Genomic DNA, 21,037 nt, shown 5'->3' with positions numbered 1-21,037 from the left:
TCAACCATTTCAAATAACTATTTAAAAAATGAGTCGTTCAAGCTTGGTACATGTCTAGAATGAATGGAAGAGGCTTTTTGGAATTCAGATGAATGTTTCAAACATTTCAAATTCAAAGTTTGCTCTCGTATCACATAGAAAGATGGCAATTTTTGTAGTTTATTATTATGGCTCTTGCCCACTGGTCAAATATTTCCAGTGTACCGTTTGTACTTCCTAAATCAAAAAATAAATTTTCCAGTCCAGTCAGGTAGAACAGTCCTTTGTCTCCCTGCAAGTTTCTGTTATGCGTGGATTGCAGTTACACAATGTGTTAGAGAACAAAATGAAATGAGCGTAGGTGCAAGAATTTGGATGGCCACAAGATGCTAGCAAAGAGTTACAAGTTTTCTTACTTCTTTAATAGCCAGCTATTTCTTGATTGGATTTTTGCAGAGCAAACCTGTTAACAGTACATTACGCCTAGGTAGCTATCATTTGTTGTTTTGCAAGAATTTGCATTAGGTACAAGCATAAACAATCACAGGCTCAAATTCTTCCTAATCCATAAAGCTCATTACTCAGTCTTGGCCTAATCAAGCATTAAATAGTCTTAATTTACCACCTTCTTAGACCAATGTAATAAAGGGAGGAAAAGAGAAAAGGATTGATTATGAATCTAAGAATTAACTGGTTGCATTTCCAATATATCCTCCTACATTTTGCTCTTTACAGTTTACAGTTCACTCTTTTTAAAAAAATCAATAAAACAACTAGAAAAAGCATATCAGAAAGTCCCTGTTAATTCCACCTCTTCCCATTACAATAGCATTTCTCATAGAGATCTGCCCACTGCTGATGCAGATGACAAATCAGGTGTGAAGAGGATATTACAGTAATTAAATCACCAGAGGTTTTCAAAAACAGACTGGACAACCATTTAATTGGGATGGTATAAGGCTCCTCCTTGAGCAGGGGGTTGGGCTAGAAAACCTCTGAGGTATCTTCCAGCCTTATGATTCTATACTACACGTAAGTGGAAATAAAATCCAACATATTATTGTGTTCAACAGGAGATAAGAACTGATATATAGATATGACTTCTACCTGAGTAGGAAGGAGCAGGTAATTTCTCCCAAACCACATCAGTCAGTAAGAGAATATTTTCAAAAAAAGGCAGTCCAGGCAACATATGCACTCTGAAAGGGGGAAGAAAGGGTTAATATTCTATTTTCAGCACAAGATCCCTGAAACTTTTCCAGTTTCATGATGCAAAAGGATGGTGAATGGTCATGGAAACTGGAAATTAATACCAGAGGCTGAAGCTGTTAAATGGATAGGAGAACATTAGCAACACCCACAGCAGCCTCTTTTTTTTTTTTTTTAATTTGATTTATATGCCGCCCTTCTCCGGAGACTCAGGGCGGCTTACAATGCGTTAAGCAATAGCCTTCATACTTTTGTATATATTTATACAAAGTCAGCTTATTGCCCCCACAAACTGGGTCCTCATTTCACCTACCTTAGAAAGGATGCAAGGCTGAGTCAACCTTGAGCCTTGGAGAGATTCGAACCTGCAGAAATTGCAGGCAGCTGTGTTAATTACAGGGTGCATTAAACCACTGTACTACCAAGGCTCCTCTTCCTACCCTTTTCCTCACCCTCAACCTCAACCTCTCCCCATCTCCTTCTTATCTGCAGTAGGGAGGGTGGCAAATCCTGTTATGTCCTTATAAGGACATCCGCCCGGATTGGCTGCCAGCCATCGGGCGGGAAAGTTTGAATCGCTGTCAGGGGCGGTGCGACTGCCGGAGCGAATATAAGGAGAGCTCCAGCAGCGCACAGCCAGTCTTGCTACTGCTTCTTGTTCTCAATAAAGTTACTAATGTAACGAGCTGGTCGCATCTTCCATTCCTGCGCCGATCTAACACTGGCGACGAAGGACTAGAGGAAAGAGACGAACCTCGTGGCACCAAGCCAACAAGACCAAGACGCCGGGACCTGAAACCACAGTAGGCATTCCCGAAGGCATGGCATCCGCTGAAGTCACTTTGCCAGCCCTTGCTCCATTCCGCCCAGGGAAGGACAAGTGGAAATCCTACGTGGTCAAATTCCGGCAATACCTGAGAGGCAACAACATCAGGGATGCCGATGATGACCGGAAAAAGGGCATCTTCCTGGCCAACTGCGGCTCCGAAGTCCTGGATATGGCAATCGATCTCGTAGCACCACGAGACATCGAAGAAGTGCCATGGACGGACCTGCTGCAGACCCTGGAAGAATACTATGCCCCAACTGGAACACCAGTGGCGAACCGTTTCACCTTCCATCAGAGGGACCAAAAGGAAGGTGAGACCATCAAAGAATTCGTGGCTGCCCTGCGCCAGATCGCAGCCAGCTGCGAGTTCGACCACGTGGACAACGCCATCGCTGACCGTGTGGTTTTCGGCATGAGGGACAGAAGCCTGCAAAAGAAATTCCTGAGCAGGAAGAAACTCATGCTCAAGGATGTGGTGGAGGAAGCCACCGCATCCGAAATCTCAGAGAAAGCGGCTGCCGCAGTAAGCAGAGCTAAGGGAATCCACAAGATTCGCTCATCACAGCAATCATCAACCGAGGATTCCACAGCTGGATCCGAGTCGGAGGTGGAGTCCACCGTACACAAGGTATCCAGACCCCCAAGGCAGGAAGCCGCCCAACGAAGCTACAAGGGGGAGCGCTGTGCCAGCTGCAGAGGGGACCATGCCAGGGCGACCTGCAAGTGGAGAGATGCGACCTGCCGACGCTGCAACAGAAGGGGTCACATCGCCGAAGCTTGCAGAGCCGAGGAACCAGCCACAGAGCCATCCAGCCACCGTCCCCGCGAGATTCGGAAGGATTACCAGAGATCATCCAAACGGTCCTCTGGCCCATCCAGACGCAGAGACGATGATTTTCCCCGGAGTGGAGCGGTCCACCAGACGACCATCGCACACACGGACTCACACAATGCCACCAAGTTCCACGTGACCATCCACGTGGAGGGAGCACCCTGCGAAATGGAGGTAGACTCGGGCTCGGTCTACTCCATCATAGACTGGCAACAACTGAAGCGCCTGCAACCCAGCATCACCAAACGTGACCTGAAGCCATTGCACTCCAAGCTCATCGACTTTGGGGGCAACCCCATTGGAGTGTTAGGAAGAGCCAACATCCGAGTCGCCTACAACGAGTTCAAAGGCAAGCTCCCCATCACCGTTGTGAAGGACAGCCGACCGAACCTGCTAGGAGTGGAGTGGTTTAAGCCGCTGGGGCTTTCAATCGAAGGCATCAACCAAATTCGCAGGGACGAACTCGACAACCTCATCGAAGAGTTCAAGGAAGTCTTCGATGGTAAGCTGGGGAAATTTGTGGGGAGGCCAATCTCTTTTAATCTGGACAAGGGAATCACCCCAATTAGGCTGAAGCCCCGCCGGGTTCCATTTGCCCTGCGGCCTAAAGTAGACGAGCAGCTGGATAAGCTGATCGCCCAGGGCATCCTGGAACCGATCGATCATGCTTCATGGGAGACCCCCATTGTGACCCCACTGAAGCATGATGGGTCTGTGCGCATCTGCGCCGACTATCGTTGTACCATCAACAAGGCGTTGGCACAGAGCGCATACCCAGTCCCAGTAGTGCAGCACCTGTTGCATTCCCTGGGAACTGGCACAATTTTTGCAAAACTGGACCTGGCCCAGGCTTACCAGCAACTGCCAGTGGACGAAAAAACGGCGGAGGCCCAAACCATAGTCACACACAGGGGGGCATTCAAATGCAACCGTCTCCAGTTTGGAGTCAGCGCTGCCCCCGGCATCTTCCAATCAATGATGGAACGCCTCCTCCAAGGCGTTCCAGGGGTGGTGCCATACTTTGATGATGTGCTGATCTCCGGAGACTCACAGGCACAACTCCTTGATAGGCTCAGGCTTGTCCTGCAGCGCTTCAAGGCCAAGGGCTTGAGAGTCAGGAGAGATAAGTGCATCCTAGGAGTACAGGAAGTCGAGTTCCTGGGCTATCTCATTGATAGCACTGGCATCCACCCCACCAAATCTAAAGTGAAGGCAATCCATGAAGCTCCGAGCCCCAAAAACAAAACGGAACTTCAGGCATTTCTTGGGTTGCTCAACTTTTATGCAATCTTTCTTAAACAGAAAGCCACAGTTGCTGAGCCACTCCACCGCCTGCTGGGGAAAGCGGCTTCCTGGAAGTGGGGCCAGGAAGAGGAAGCAGCATTCCGAGCCATGAAAGGACTTTTAACCTCAAAAAGCGTCCTCATCCAGTACAATGAGACGCTCCCCATTAAGCTAACCTGCGATGCGTCACCCTACGGGGTGGGGGCAGTCCTCAGCCACGAACTGCCCAACGGCTCTGAAGCCCCAATAGCATTTTTCTCAAAAACCATGTCTGGCGCGGAACGCAACTACAGCCAGCTGGACAAAGAAGCCCTGGCCATCGTTGCAGGAGTGAAACGATTCCACGAGTATCTCTACGGGAGGAGTTTCACCATAGTCACCGATCACAAGCCACTCCTGGGGCTCCTCGCAGGCGACCAACCCACACCGACCTTCATGTCCCCGCGGATGACGAGGTGGGCCATCTTCTTAGCCGGCTACTCCTACAGGCTCGTGCACCAGCCAGGCACAGCCATAGGAAACGCCGATGCGCTGAGCAGATGCCCATTGAAGGATCCTGTAGAAGACCCAGCCCCCACGCTCCACCTATTCCACATAGACGACGACGCCAGCTGTCCAGTCTCGTCCGCAGATGTGGCAGTCCACACCCAGAAGGACCCCACACTCCGCCAAGTGAAGTCCTGGATCCTCAGGGGGTGGCCATCGCAACAGACGGAGGAGAAGTTCAGCCCGTTCGCCAGGAAGCAGAAGGAGCTGTCCACCATGAAGGGCTGCTTACTATGGGGAGACAGGGTGCTGATCCCAAGCACTCTGCAACGGCGGACACTCGAAACGTTGCATAAAGGGCACCCAGGCATCGTCCGCATGAAGGCCCTGGCACGGAGTTACGTCTGGTGGCCCGCACTGGACAAAGACATTGAAGAATGGGTCTCCAGATGTGACCCGTGCCAGGAAGTTCGCCCAGCGCCGCCACAAGCCGAAACAGCGAAGTGGGAGACCCCCAGCAACCCCTGGTCGAGGATACATATCGACTTCGCGGGCCCGATGCAAGGGCGCCACCTCCTCATCGTGGTAGATGCCTTCTCCAAGTGGCTCGAGGTGGTACCCATGGCATCTACCACAACGGAAGCGACGATCCGGGCCCTGCGCCGCCTTTTCGCCACCCATGGCCTACCGGATGTGCTGGTCTCCGACAACGGCCCCCAACTCACATCCCTGGCCATGGAGGCGTTCCTGGCAGGACTGGGCATCCGCCATGCCCTGTCCGCCCCGTACAGGCCAGCTGGGAACGGACAAGCGGAACGGATGGTGAGGCTCACCAAGGAGGCACTCACCAAGATGGGCACGGGCGACTGGCAGGAAAGAATAGACAACTTCCTCCTCACCCAGCACATCACGCCGCATGCCACCACCCACAAGAGCCCGGCCGAACTGTTGATGGGCAGAAGGTTGAGGTCACCATTGGACCGGCTGCACCCACAATACAGCCCAGAAGTGACCGCAACGGCCAGCCGCCCGCTTCGCGCCTTCAGCAAAGGAGATTCGATTTTCGCGCTGAATTTCCACGGCTCTCCTAAGTGGCTGAAGGGGAAGATAGACAGCACAACCGGCCCAAGATCCTACACCGTGGAGCTGGAAGATGGACAGGTCTGTAGACGTCACATCGACCAGCTCCGGAAAAGGTGGGGGGGAGTGCAAGAAAACCAGCCTGACGGGGGAGGCCTACAACACCCCGACGAGGTAGGCCTGCAACACCCCGGCGAGGTAGGCCTGCAACACCCCGGCGAGGAAGGCCTACGACACCCCTGCAAGGTAGGCCTACGACACCCCGACAAGGTAGGCCTACCACACCCCGGCGAGGCAGACCTCCACCACCCCGACGAGGCCGGCCAAGCACACTACCAGGCGCTAACACAGCGGCAGTCCAGAGCGGTAGACCGGGGTCAGCCGAATGGAGGGTGGCAACAACAACCCAGCCCAGATGACTCCAGCCACCAACCTGCGGTAGACCAGGGACTAGGGCGAAGGGAAAGCCAACAACAACCCGGCCAGGGAGGCCTGCGCCACCCCGACAGGGGAGACCGCCACCAACCCGCGGAGGTAGCCCCGCAACGACAGCCCGACCAGGGCGACCACTACCGACCTGACGGGGGAGGCCAACACCAGCCCGGCCAAGGAGACCTGCGCCACCCCTGCGAGGTCGGACACCACAACCCGAACCAACACCATCCACAGCTGGCAGACCGGACCCGAGGGCACCGATCCGAACCACCCACCAGGCAACAACGAGCCGAACCGCGACCGAACCGCAGCGCCCGGGAGACCGGGGAAGAGCAAGTGACAGCCGGTGACTTACCAAGACTCAGACGCTCTTCCCGGGTCGGAACCGAGCAGCATCAACGAGGCGAGAGATCCACAGGCCAGGAGGAAGACCACCAGAACCAGCCATCCAAGGTTTGCGGTCCGGCCGGAGGCGCTGAGGGTGACCCCGCACACTCGCCAGCCGAACCAAGCCCGGTTCCGGGGAAGGAACCAGAAGACGGAGGAGCCCCGTCCGTCCAGGGCGGGGACGAGGAAGAAGTGAGACTGCGCAGGTCAACTAGGGCGCTGAGGCGTCCTACGTACCTGCGGGACTACGTGACGTTTATAAATGAACTTTGAAATTTTTTCGGACTAAGGGGGGAGGAGTGTTATGTCCTTATAAGGACATCCGCCCGGATTGGCTGCCAGCCATCGGGCGGGAAAGTTTGAATCGCTGTCAGGGGCGGTGCGACTGCCGGAGCGAATATAAGGAGAGCTCCGGCAGCGCACAGCCAGTCTTGCTACTGCTTCTTGTTCTCAATAAAGTTACTAATGTAACGAGCTGGTCGCGTCTTCCATTCCTGCGCCGATCTAACAAATCCATCTCCCCAGATGTGAAGGCATCTGGTAACAACTGCAATGATATAGGGTGTCATGGCAACATCTCCAAGCTTTTTATAGACAGCTAATTGATTTAAATGGTTAAAAAAGGAAATGACTTTCAGGACTGTAGGTAAACCTGGTCACAAACCAGGGAAATTTGGGGGTGGAGACTGTTTTGTAATCATTTACAAGCTCTGAAAAGCTTGCAAGGATTCTGGAAAGAATGACAAATAAACCAAGATCACTTGTGGGTAGCCAGAATAGCTTACCGAACACTGGTTACCTCCAGAAGCATTGGATTCAGATTTAGGACATTGCCTAGTTAGCGTGCCCATTGGGACCTGTAGTGCAAAATTAGGGCTACCAGGTATGGGCTGCAAAAACCTGGGTGACCACTTGTCTTTGTGGAAAAGATAACTATCCCTCTGCAACATCTTTCACAGGAAGGATAAGTTTTGCTTAGGAAAACCAAGTTAAAACTTTCAAAATTGACTAAAATTGACTTTTACCCAGGCCTTTGCTTTTACATCTTCCTTTTTAATATAAAGACTTGCTTTACAGAAGGACCTTCTTCTACACCCCCTAGTATGAATGACTATATTATTTTTGATTACGGTATTCTGCTTGTCATATGCTTCTTTCCAAATGAACAAAGCTTCCACAGATTCCACCCACCGTATAGTAGGCTTTTTCATCCACTGTGTTGGGGTAGTATTTGCAGCCAGCAAAACGTTAGCAATGCTGGTGTGGAATTCTGGTAATAGTTACATCCCTAAAGTATTCCAAAGGCTTTAAGCTAGAGAAGGCAGCTATATAGCATTTCCAACATCAAAGATTTAACTTCTTAGACACATGTGATATTGACATGTGGGTAAGTTCTTTGTAAAGTTTTTTTATCTGGCAAATTCAAGAGAAATGCCTGAATAAACTATCACATCAATAATTTTTAGGAACATAAAAGGCAGGCAGATGTTCCTAAATCTCCAAAGATCATGGAGATGACCATTCCTTCTCATTGCTCCTTTCCTTCCCTCCTTCCTTCCTTCCTTCCTTCCTTCCTTCCTTCCTTCCTTCCTTCCTTCCTTCCTTCCTTCCTTCCCAAGTAATCACTTTCTGAAGTGGCCTCATGACTGCTCCAGTCTTAAACAACCAAGCAGCTGCACAGAAACTGATCTCCGGTGCTAGCCCTCAGTCTCTGTTTTGGAAAAATAACAGGAAAAGGTATAGCTATAATTCTATGTCTCAGAGACTGTAACATTCCTCAGTTTTCCTTTTCCAAGCCTAGACCTAGAGCTCTGATCTGTTTTGCATGGGCTATTCTGTTAACATGAATATGGTTGGATTGACTTCATGCCACAAATGACTACAGACATGCTGGATCCAACAATCCATTGCCTTCTGCCATATCCCGAATGCTAAGGATGGATTAGATCAGCTACAATATGGATTCAAATTATTTTTCTAATCAGATTTTCATAAGGCACAACTGTGTGTGTGGAACTGTTAATACCTCCAAGTCAAAGATAAAATTCAAAACAATCTTGAACTGCTGACCTCACTCTATTCCTAAGAGGTCTTTAAGGGGTGTGCATAAGAGCACCAGCGTGCCTACCATCTCTGTCCTAATGTTCCCTTTTATTTGTATCCATCTCATGTATTCATAATCATGTTTATATTTGTATCTGTTATCTAATACATGCTTGATGAAATAAATAAATAAATAAATAAATAAATAAATAAATAAATAAATAAATAAATAAATAAAATACTTGCCTATAGAGAAAACCACAATTACTGCAAAAATGTATGTAAATGAAGAAAGTCAGGGTTGTCTGAGACAAAGACTCATGTTTACTCTTCAGTTTGTCAAGTCAGAAATTCTTAAATTACACTAGATCTTCAGTTGTACCAGATCCAGTTTCCCTAACACGGCATGCCTGTCCCTTTGTAATTTACTGATTCAGTGAATGATTTTGACCTCTGTCCTTGATGATTGACTCTGACCATCATCAGATTTCAGATTTTCATATGGAGGGGGGCAACATACTCCCCTGCCTTGCCCCTTGCCCCCATTCTGGTACCACAGAATAAAATCACTCCTAAAAGTTCCCTTGAGTGACTTTTAAAAGTAGAGGAAAATGAGCGCACAGTTCTCCATGGTTTACCCTTAAAAATGTACTAAAGTTGGCATTGCCGTGCAATTGACATTTTTGATTCCTGAAGTCAAGGAGTTCAATCATTTTTCCTATTAGGTGGGTCCAGATGCGATCACACTGTTTTGAGATATTGCCCCGTAAACATACTTCCCATTACTAGTGAGAGTATATATGTATATATGTAATCACTGTATTTATCCAATGTGCTGCAGAGGTGCTTAAATCCAATATCCTTATAAAATACAAACAGTGGAAGCCTCTGGAGGCAGCAACTTGGTAAGTAGCATCCATAAAAGCAGCAGCATCTGAAAAGACAATGGTCTCTAATAGATCCACATTTGTATCCTGTCAAAAGCTGGGAAAAAGAATACAGCTTTTATCTGGTGCTTCAAAATAATAGTGTTGGTGAACATTTTAAAGAGGGGGGGAAGGAAGCAGATTCTACAACTTGGGACTCAAGAGGAAAGACCTTTGTTCCTTCCAAAGATCTTCAGATGGAAGCCTATAACAAAGGCTCAGTATTTCAAGTCATTTGGAGTTTCATTAGACAAAAAAACAAAACAAAAAACACAGCACTAGGAGCATACTACAGTAGTAGTAAATTGTGACTTAAGTTGTGGAAAAACACACAACCTGAAACAAAGTCCTGCACAAAACCCCTGTTGTGATATGCTAATTCTGAACCATCTGCATGCCTTCCAGGGAAAGTCTCACATTTAACATGTGTCATTTTTCTAATCCTGCCAATGATCTACAAGCATAGATTTTAAAAAAGCGCTGCCCTTATTTACAGGAAAAAATGGACTCTATTCTAGGCAAACCACTGTCTACGTGCCACCATTTTTGTTTTTGGCTACTACGGAACGGGGTGGGGATTGAATACGGTGTGTTTTGTGTTTAGAAAGTTCTATATTCAGTCCTGTCATTTCCATGCAAAGAACGACAGGAAGAACTGTTGGATAACCAGTGTATAAACAGTCAGGAGCTAGGTTGAATAATATTGAGTAATAGTTGCATATTGTGCCATAATGCTAGGTGGAGATGCTCATGGCTCCATATTGCTAGCATGACAGTAGATGGAGGCAGGAATGTACAGTACTTTATGGATCATCTCATAAGACTCATATCATCTTAAAAGGCAGAATGCTCAGATCTACACCCCAACACAGAACCACCTTCCTTCATTTAGAGTGGAGCATAGGAAGGACATAAAACGCCATGGATTCAACATGGCAGGAGAAGGTGGAGAACGTTTTGCAGACCACTGTAGTTATGCTGGTGAGAGTCCAGCAGGAATCCTCTGTCTCTGAGTTTGCTCATTTGGAAGTGGTGCTCTTTTCAACGGTCCTCTTATCAGATGGAGCATTTCCTTCATCAGTGTTAATATCCATGTAGCGAAACAATGAAAGGGCTTCCTATCAGTTCCAAATAGGACGTGAAAAGCTCTCAGCGCTAAGCGTAGAGGATGCTGGAATAGGGCAATGGGAAACGCCTGAGTCACTGAAATGCCTCTTTGATTCCAGTAGTCCGATACCTTCAAAGGGGGTGGAAGGAGCAAAAGCCAGTCAGACAGACAGGCAGGCAAATGATGAGCCAACGTTGTATCCAAATGACAAGACAGCAAAACTGGAATGTGGATTTTGAAGAAAAGAAGCTACTGGAGAATATGCAGGTTAGACATCTGAAGACAATCGTTTGGAGAAAAATTAAGTGTTAACACTCCCTCTAAATAGTGGGAATGGGGAACGGCAACTCACAATGAAGCCCCCCGGTCTCTTTTTTTTTGTAGCCCATGAATTTCTACAGGATCATACCATCTAAATTTGGCGGTACTCTCACCCCAAAAGGGGAGAGATAAATAATAAATAAAGAAGGCATTTTAGGTCCCTGGTTTACTCAGGGCACCTATTTTTAATGACTCTTTGAAATTCTCACAACGTAAGTCAGAGCAACCAATCCAAGATTGTCACTAAGCAATATTTCAACATGGATCTGTGCAAACTATGGTTGTTTGGTTGTTTGGTTGTTTGGTTGGTTGGTTGGTTGGTTGGTTGGTTGGTTTGGTTGGTTGGTTGGTTGGTTGCTTGTTTGCTTACTTGCTTGCTTGATTTCTATCATGCGTTTTACTTTAAGAACTCAAAGCAACATATACAGAATCTATTTTTTCCCTCACAGTAAGAATAGAATAGAACAGAATAGAATAGAATAGAATAGAATAGAATAGAATAGAATAGAATAGAATAGAATAGAATAGAATAGAATAGAATAGAATAGAATAGAATAGAATTTTTATTGGCCAAGTGTGATTGGACACACAAGGAATTTGTCTTGCTGCATACGCTCTCGGTGTACATAAAAGAAAAGATATGTTCATCAAGAATCATAAGGTACAACACTTAATGATAGTTATAGGTTACAAATAAGCAATCAGGAAACAATATCGATATAAATCGTAAGGATACCAGCAACAAGGTTACAGTCATACAGTCATAAGTGGGAGGAAATGGGTGCTGGGAACAATGAGAAGATGAGAAGATTAATAGTAGTGGAGACTTAGTAAATAGTTTGAAAGTGTTGAGGGAAATATTTGTTTATCAAAGTGATGGCATTTGGGGAAAAAACTGTTCTTGTGTCTAGCTGTTCTGGTGTGCAGTGCTCTATAGCGTCGTTTTGAGGGTAGGAATTGAAACAGTTTATGTCCAGGATGTGAGGGGTCTGTAACAGAGATGGGTTCTACTTACCTTTACTACTGGTTCGCAACGGGATCGCTCAAAATCCAGTATCCTAACTCAGCTAACAAGGACAATTTTAGATACATCATTTTTATCCACACTTTAAATTGTTAGATGTTTAGGCATGTGAAACATTTAGATATGTTTTGCAAATGAAGATATAAAGTGATCCCAGAGTCCAGTGAATAAATATACGCTTACTCCCACCACCCCTACTACCCAAATGAAAATGATCCATTGACTTCTATGGCTTAAACAAAAGACCTATGGAAGATGAGCTGGCAGCCCAAAATGTGGATTTTATGCCACCTAACAGCGCAGCAGAAAGGCCATAAAGATTATTAAAGATGCTCTTGTCAGTGTGTATGGGGAACATGATAGATTGCAACACCCTGCAACTCAGCACAATGGAACACAATGCCAGACAATGGGATGCAATACAATCAAATGAAGTACAATTCTCAGGATTGCTGTGTAACTCAGCACAATGCAATATCAACTAGCATCAGTCAGTGAAACTGGCTTCAACGGCAGCACAGAACATATTCAAGTGATAATGCAGCCCGAGCCATTTCAAGTGAAGAGGGCCTATTGCCATTTGTTATGACGTGAAAAAGAATTGGCCTTAAGGCTCCAGCACATTAATTATGGCTTTTCCCCAGAGGACTGAACGGAAGACTGTCACTGCCTTCCATACGATCAAGAAATAGAAGCTTGTTCTCCAGACAGATCTGTCCTGAAAGAGTTTGAGGAAAGAAGGCTTACACCTGTGTGCACACCATCAAAGGTGATAAATAAGCAACCATGTGTACATCTTCCAAGAATTATAGTAATTTGGTGACTGTTAAATTGAATGAATGAATGGATGGATGGATGGATTGTATGCAGTGCCTACCAATTATATGTTGATATCAAGCATTCATTCATGTGATTTTAAACATAGATCAGGGAAGGAGAACATCAGTTTTCCTTCTTCCTACCATGCATTTTTCCCCCCATTGGGTAAATAAGGATTTTTAATTTTTTTTGAGGCAAGCATTCCAATGCACAGCCTCCCTCTTTTTCCCTTGATTCCGCTGACTGTATACTAAACTGCCCTGGGGCAAGTAAGGAGGTCACATTTTCTTTTGAAATACAACATTGCACTTTCTTGGGAGGAGAACGCAATTCCTCAGCAACAGAGTCCTTCAATAACAAGTTGGAGGTGAGTTACTTTTTAGTTACTTTTTCTCCCTCATCTGAAAAATTATGAAATAAGTCATGATATTTTGTACTTTCTAGTATCTAGCAGATGTTTGACCAATCAGTTTAACTATAAAGGGGGAAAAAAAACACCAATGTGTTAGGCAACTTACTCTGCACCAAGGGTGTCAAACTCACGTCATCACGGCGACGTCACATGACATATCGGGATTTTTTTTTTCCCTTCGCTATACCGGGTGTGGCCAGCACATGATGCAGCTGCCCCTCGGGCTGGCAGTTTGACAGTCCTGCTCTACATTGTATTTGTTTTTAATGGATGGATTCGCACAGCATGCTATGCCATAATAGGTGCCTTACATGTTGCTTCACAGGTTGTATGATGCTCAGCTAATTGCAATATTTTTGGTACACTATAAATCACACGTTGGCATACTGGGTGTAAATGTAACTATATTTTGTTAAAGGTTAACTAAATGCTTCTTCATTGACTGTATTCTCCATTCTTATATTTTTAAAACTATTATTCTTATATTCATTGCTGTGGAAATAGCCCCGTTTTAGTAAACTCCTTGATTCCCTCCCCCTGCACTGTCTAATCTATCTAATTCCTTTTGCTTTTCCTGATTAGATTTTTATGCAAATTGGAATTTGGAATTTCCCTACATTTGGTCACTGTTAGTTGTTAATGGCAGTGCTTCCCATTAACAGAGTGCAATACAGGTAGTCCTCATTTAAAGACCACTCATTCAGTGACTGCTTGAAGGTTACGATGGCTTTGAACAGGGATATTTATAACTGGTTCTTGTAGTTGCAGCAGTCACAACTTCAGCCAACTGGAATTGGTTAGCCAGATCACATTATGATAGTTTTAGAACAACTTTGGTATCCCTAGAGCTACCCTATTCATGCTGCAAAAGTCCAGGTGAGTGCTAAATAATAGCAGAAACTCCAAAATCTGTGCTTCTTTTTGATGATCATCTGGAATTTTTGTAGCTCAGATCTGCTAGCCCTAGGTTTTTATTTGTTTCTAGATATGCAGTATTTCAAAATAACAGAGTTGGAAGGGACCATGGAGGTCTTCTAGTCCAACTCCCTGCTTGAGCAGGAGACCTTATACTGTTCTGGACAAATGAGCCATGGTGACACAATGATTAGAATGCAGTATTGCAAGATAATTCTGCTGACTGCTAGCAGTTCAGTTATGACCAGCTCAAGGTTGACTCAGCCTTCCATCCTTCCGAGGTCAGTAAAATGAAGACCCAGATTGTTGGGGGCAATATGCTGACTTTGTAAACCACTTAGAGAGGGCTGTAAAGCACCACGAAGCGGTATATAAGTCTAAATACTACTGCTATTGCTAAAAGGCTGTCCAATTTATCCTTTAAAATGACCAGTATTAAAGCACCCACAACTTCTGGAGGGAAGCCATTTCACTGATTAATTGTTCTCACTTTCAGGAAATTTTTCCTTAATTCTAGGTTGGATTTCTTTTTGATAACTTTCCATCTGTTACTTCTTGTCCTGCTCTCAGGTGCTTTGGAGAATAGGTTGACCCCCTCTTCTTTGTGACAGCTCCCCAAATATTGAAAGACTGAAAGGAGAAGAGGAATGAGGAAAGAAGAAAGAAGAAAGAAAGGAGGAGAAAGAAGGGAAGGGAAAAAGGAAAGGTTGTAGTAAAACAAAAGAAGGAAATGGTAAAAGAGCAGACCCGAACAAATAATTAATTAATTATCTAATGGAAGTTAAAGAAGAAGATATACGAACAATGTATAAGGATGGATAAAAGACTGTACATTTAAACATGTTGATGAAAAATAAAAATAAAAAACTTTTTTCAAAAAAAAAACCAATGACATCCTCTTCTACAGAATCTTACGGAGAAGACCACTTACCTCACTCATTGCTGAGGATCTGATATTAATCATGCAAGGAGGCACTACTCAGATCATTCCATGCTTCCTCCTACAGATGGCTGCCCCCAAAAGGTCCATTGCATGTCTCTCAACCAAGGATTGTAGAGTAGAGTCCCCGATGCCCTTTAATACTATAATTCAGAGTAAAATGCCCCTGAGCAACAAGGCATTAAGGTATGGACTTATAGTTTAGGGAGAAGTATACAAAAGGAATGTATCATAAAATAAATAGAAGTATACATCAGGGTTGATCACCAGACTAGGGTGCCAGCTTCACAATTAGATCTGGCTGACTACCTTATGGTCACAATAGAGTTTTCCTGTCTATGTAATATACAGGTAACCTTCATTTAGTGATTGCCTCATTTAGCAACCATTCATAGTTATGACAGTGATAGAAAAGTAACTTTGTGTCCAAGCCTTACATTTAGAGATGGTATTCAGCCGGTTCGGACTGATTCGGGCGAACCAGAAGTGGAAATTGCGGGTGGGTCCCAACCACCTGGCCACCCACCCTTGCTCTATGTTGTTCTATTTAGGCACATCTTTGAGGTCAGGCGCATGCGCGGAAGATGCGTGCATGAGCAAAGCACATGTGCATGCTGGGGGCATGCACGGAAGGCGCACACATGGCAAACCGATGGTAACAAAATATGAAACCCACCGCTGCTCACATTTACAACTTTTTGCAGGTCTATACAGCAAAGGAACGCAGAAATAAGACCACAAGCACAATTTACAATTTCACTTAGCGCCTGCTTCACTTAGCCACTAAGTTGCCAGTTCCAATTGTGGTTGATACACGAGGACTACCTGTAATGAATTATTTATAACTATTGGCCAAACGTTTTGATCTCCTACATAATCCTTCATCAATCTCTTGTGGGATCTCTCTGGATGAGCTTGTCTCGAAGCCTATTGGTCACTGTTATAGGGTATTTTGATAGAGAAACTGTGTTTCAGAGCTCCATTCTTTTGGTTTATATTATAGTAATCGCTATCTTTTCCATAACCCTGTGCAAATCTTTCAAAGGAGGCACTTTGGAATGAGGAAGTTAAAATTATTAGAGCAGCCACATTTTATTTCCCGGCTCACCTGCTTTGGGAGCTGCTCCTACTATTGCCTCTACTTTTGTATTTGTGTCTGTAGGCTGCCACTTTATTTCATTTTTTCCCCAGTGGACTGAAGTGGTCATTACCAAACATACTTACAGAGTTGTGACAGTTTCCAAAATAGCCATATAAGCCTGAAGAAAAGATGCAATTGAATAGAATAACAGAATTGTAAGGGACCTTGGAGGTCTTCTAGTCCAACCCCCTGCTTAGGCAGGAAACCCTACACCACCTCAGACAAATGGTTATCCAACATCTTCTTAAAAATTTCCAGTGTTGGAGCATTCACAACTTCTGGAGGCAAGTTGTTCCACTGATTAATTGTTCTAACTGTCAGGAAATTTCTCCTTAGTTCTAAGTTGCTTCTCTCGTTGATTAGCTTCCACCCATTGCTTCTTGTCCTGCCCTCAGATGCTTTGGAGAATAGTTGACTCCCTCTTGTTTGTGGCAACCCCTGAGATATTGGAACACTGCTATCATTTCTCCCCTAGCCTTCTTTTCATTAAACTAGACATACCCAATTGCTTTAAACATTGGAAAGAAGTGCTTTGGGCATGCTCTGGCATGACAAACCACATGGCCTGGGATTGCATAATATGCTCAACACAAAAGTACTAACCCAAATCAAACCAGGCAGATTGTGTAAAGGCTGTTGCTAAGTCTTTAATGGAACCGCTAAGCATCCCAATGTAAACACAGCTCATGAGTCTAACATACGAGCAGACCATCACATCCCCGTGGTCCTTTCTGATGTGCACAGAAATCTTCTACTGGCAACAAAGATAACTTGGAGAAGTAAAAGATTCCAATTTTGCAGAGATTATGAATGTCTGTAGAACACAGATTATTCTTGAAATGATCCCACGGTTATAATGTTTTAAATAAGATAATTGTACTCATTAAGAAAATCATAAGCACAATTGTTTAATGCTTTTTTTCTACTAGGAAGCCCACTCCTTCCCCCCAAAATGATAAGGATAATCTACAATTTCATACCTGTTGGCATATATGTCACGATAAGGTATGAAGTTTTTTTAAAGGGCTTGTATCATGATGCTGCTTAGCAATCCTTCCTCAGAACCATAAATGGATAAATGGATGTTCCTCTTCAAAGCAGCAGACTCTTGATGAAAGGAATTCAAGGTTAGGCAGGCAAAGAATTTTGATTCCATGGACCATAGACCATTAACCTGACCCAGTGCAGGAAATGCCATAACAGTTCACTAGTTGTTAGGCAATTGCACTTAAGGGCCCTGAATTGGTAAAAGAAAGCCCTGCATCTCTTCATAAGCTGCATCTGATGAGCCGTGGTGGTGCAGTGGTTAGAATGAAGTACTGCAGGCTACTTCTGCTGACTGTTGGTTGCCTGCAATTTGGCAGATCAAATCTCACCAGGCTCAAGGTTGACTCAGCCTTCCATCCTTCTGAGGTGGGTAAAATGAGGACCCAGATTGTTGGGGGCCATATGCTGACTCTGTAAACCACTTAGAGAGGGCTGTAAAGCACTGTGAAGCGGAATATAAGTCTAAGTGCTATTACTATTGCTATCTCTCCTCAGAATGGGATGGAGTCACTTAGCTTTTTGAAATCACTTGGTGGGACATTCACCACGAGACTGGAATACTTTCCCCATATGATTAGCTGCCTCTTTAGCCTCGATGAATTAATTAATGAAGAGCAAATTCTAATTGAATTTGCAATAAAGATATTGCAGTGGTGAATAGCTTCTGCCTTTTAGGATAAACATCTGTAATAAAAGTAGAAATACGGTGCAGAATACCACTTGGTAGTGCAGCCATGAAAGCTTTGGAAAAGATATTCAAATGCTGTAATGTGTCCATACCAATAAAGACATTATATACCCTGTGACAGTTTATGGAAGTGAAAGCTGGACTTTAAAGAAGCCGAATAGAAAGCGTATTGATGCTTTTATACTTTGATGTTGGGGAAGATTCGTGAGAATATGGTGGACAGCCAAGAAAACAAATTAATGGATCATTGAACAAATCAACCCAGAGTTCCCACTCAAGGCACAAATGACGAGGCTCAAATTATCCTATTTCGGATACATTATCCAAAGGCCCAGCTTTCTGGAAAAGCCTCAAATCCTGGAAAAGGTGGAAGGAACAAGAAGAGGACAACCAGTAGCAAGGTGAAAGGACTCCATTACAGAGGCAATGAGTGCACCATTGGGAAACATGAAAAAAGATATTAGGGATAGATTGTTATGTAGAAAATTAATCTATGTGGTCACTAAGAGTCAAAATTGATTTTGTGGCACATAATCAATCAATCTTTAACCTTTCCTGCCTCATGCACCAGCTAAAATTTCCCAAGGCTGATGCAGAAATCCTCCAGTTGTCCTATTGCCAAGATATGGCCTGAGGAATCTTTTTGTCTGGGGGTATGAAAAATGCAGGAAATCTCCCTGTGAATTTATTGCACATCATCTTTTTCCTCTCTCCTCATGCATGCAAACTCCTTCTCCTCGCCTTCTTTCTGAGTCTCACATTAGGTACTGGCACCCCCGAGTGGATAAAAAAAAATACCATGTTCAATTCCAATCAAATGTATTTGTGCCTTATTGGATATTTGTTTTGTTTTAGAATCCCTGTGTAACTCTGTATTTGTGTAAAAGAGTGTGAGGAAAATTTCAGTCTCTTAGTCTCAACAATAACTTTTGTATCAAAGCATTATAGACAAGAAAGTAGGAATTAAAGGAAGTATTTGTAAAATCGTAGCACCCATAGGAGTTGGAAGGACTTTAGAGATAATCTCATCCAAAGAAAAAAGTGCACAAAAAGAAAAAACAAAACAGACACAAATAATATATGGACTAGATGATCTCTAAAGCCCATACACATTTCTTGTCCTTATGGATTTGGAGAAACTCTGACCAATTCTGCCCCACCTTCTTTCTACATGATGGTCCTTCAGATACTTGAAGACATCTATCCTCTCTCTAATCTTCTTTTCTCCAGGCTAAACATGAAATGCATTCAGCTGTTCCTTGTAGGTTTGTTCTTCCAGGCACTTTATCATCTTAGGTTCTCTCCTCTAAACATGTTCCAGTTTGTCAAGAACCTTTTAAAAATGCAGTGTCTAGAATTAGTCACAATATTCTAGATGAAATCTGAGCAAGGCGGAATAGAAAGAAACAATGAATTCTCTTGATCTTGACACGCTTGAACTTCTGTTGAAACACATGTAGGTTTGCTCTTTTTTTCTTTCTTGTATGCAGCTGCATCAAACTCTTGTCTCACGTTTAGCCTGTGATCTACCAAGATACCTAGAATTTTCTTCATGTACTTCTGCACAAAATATTATCCTCCCAATCCTATATTCATGCCTTTGATTTCTCCTACCATAATACAGGACTTTGCAGTTGTCCTTGTCGAAATTCATCTTGCTGGTTTCGAATCCATTTTTCCAGCTTGTGAAGATCATCCTGAAACTTGATGCTCTCCCCTAAAGCATTTGCTACCCCTACTACTTTTGTATTGTATGTAAATTCAATGGCAATCTTTTCAAATCCCTTATTTTCTAGTATCTTATCTAAGTTATTTATAAATATGCTGAAGTGCTCAAGGACCCCTAGGATTCATTGCTCAATTCAGCTTGAGATGGAGTCCTTGAAGTTTAGTCATGGGTTACAATTGTTCATCAGCTTGGTTAATCAACTCTGCATCCATCCAATATTACCACAAGCTAATTTACATTTTGGTACTTCCTTTATTAGAATTTCATTAGACTGTTTTGTTGTAATGTAGTGGTACTATGTCCACACCGTTAAACTGGCCACTCTAGGGAAAAAGGAGAAAAAGTTGATTTTTATTTTATTTTTTTAAATTTGATTTATATGCCGCCCTTCTCCGGAGACTCAGGGCGGCTTACAATGCGTTAAGCAATAGCCTTCATTCTTTTGTATATTTTATACAAAGTCAGCTTATTGCCCCCACAAACTGGGTCCTCATTTCACCTACCTTAGAAAGGATGGAAGGCTGAGTCAACCTTGAGCCTTGGAGAGATTCGAACCAGCAGAAATTGCAGGCAGCTGTGTTAATAACAGGGTGCATTAAACCACTGTACTATCAAGTTGATTTGGCATGACTTTTTCATAAAATCTTACTGGTTCTAGCCAAGCAATACCTTCTTTCCTAAACCTTCACAAATAGCTTAATATAGTGTTTGGCCTACTAATTGGTATCAAGCTGATCAGATTTTCCTTACCCTGATCCTCTTTGGTTCTTTTTCAATATTTGCCCTTCTCTAATCCTCTGGCACTGCATTCATTTTGTTCCTTTTTTTCTTTATTCTGTCTTCATTTTTACATTGCATTGTTAATGTACTTTTCAGCATATAATTTAAACAGTTTGGAACTAAACTTTAATTTTAAACTCTAAATTTTTCAGTTGTTATTTATATTCTTTACAAAGTTCAACAAAAATGTATTTTTAAAATGATTTCTCAAAGATCACTGTTTTGAGATTACATCTGTTTCAAAATTTTCTGGATATATTTAATCTGATCTGGAGACTTAAACTTGTTCATGGGTCACCAGTTGTTCCTCAATTATCACTTTTGGGCTGTTCCTCCTACTTGTGTCAATTGTTATTTTAGTTCTCTTTTAGGACAAAGACTGGAACAAAATAGAAAACAAATAGGTCTGTTACCTGTTATTATCCAACCATCTTTCTCAAATGTCCCTTTTTACTTTCCCCCGCCCCTTCTTTTCCTCTTCCTACTGAGATAGACCAGGTGGTTCTCATTTAATAACCACTCATTCAGCAACCATTCAAAGTTGCAATGGCACTAAATAAATATTTACAGTCAGGCCTCAAAATTCTGGTGGTTGCAGCATCCCCAACGTTACTTGTTCGCAA

At 43.8% G+C, this 21,037-nt stretch overlaps 2 long non-coding RNA genes across 2 annotated transcripts; one reads left to right on the top strand and one right to left on the bottom strand.

Moving 5' to 3' along the window:
• The first annotated feature begins 14,320 nt into the window (after positions 1-14,320).
• LOC148115533 (uncharacterized) lies at positions 14,321-14,974 on the top strand. The gene is made up of 2 exons (XR_015731966.1): positions 14,321-14,370; positions 14,660-14,974. It is a non-coding gene; the product is annotated as an uncharacterized LOC148115533 (long non-coding RNA).
• Positions 14,975-19,866: 4,892 nt separating this feature from the next.
• On the bottom strand, positions 19,867-21,022 carry LOC117673822 (uncharacterized). The gene is made up of 2 exons (XR_004593580.3): positions 20,828-21,022; positions 19,867-19,957 (listed from the first exon to the last, which is right to left on the bottom strand). It is a non-coding gene; the product is annotated as an uncharacterized LOC117673822 (long non-coding RNA).
• Positions 21,023-21,037: the final 15 nt, after the last annotated feature.

The sequence above is a fragment of the Pantherophis guttatus genome, chromosome 2 (genome assembly GCF_059756535.1).
Source record: "Pantherophis guttatus breed Tessera chromosome 2, ASM5975653v1, whole genome shotgun sequence".
Classification (NCBI taxonomy): Eukaryota; Metazoa; Chordata; class Lepidosauria; order Squamata; family Colubridae; genus Pantherophis; species Pantherophis guttatus.
Note: the sequence above shows the minus strand (reverse complement) of the source record. Positions and strands in the feature narration are given on the sequence as shown.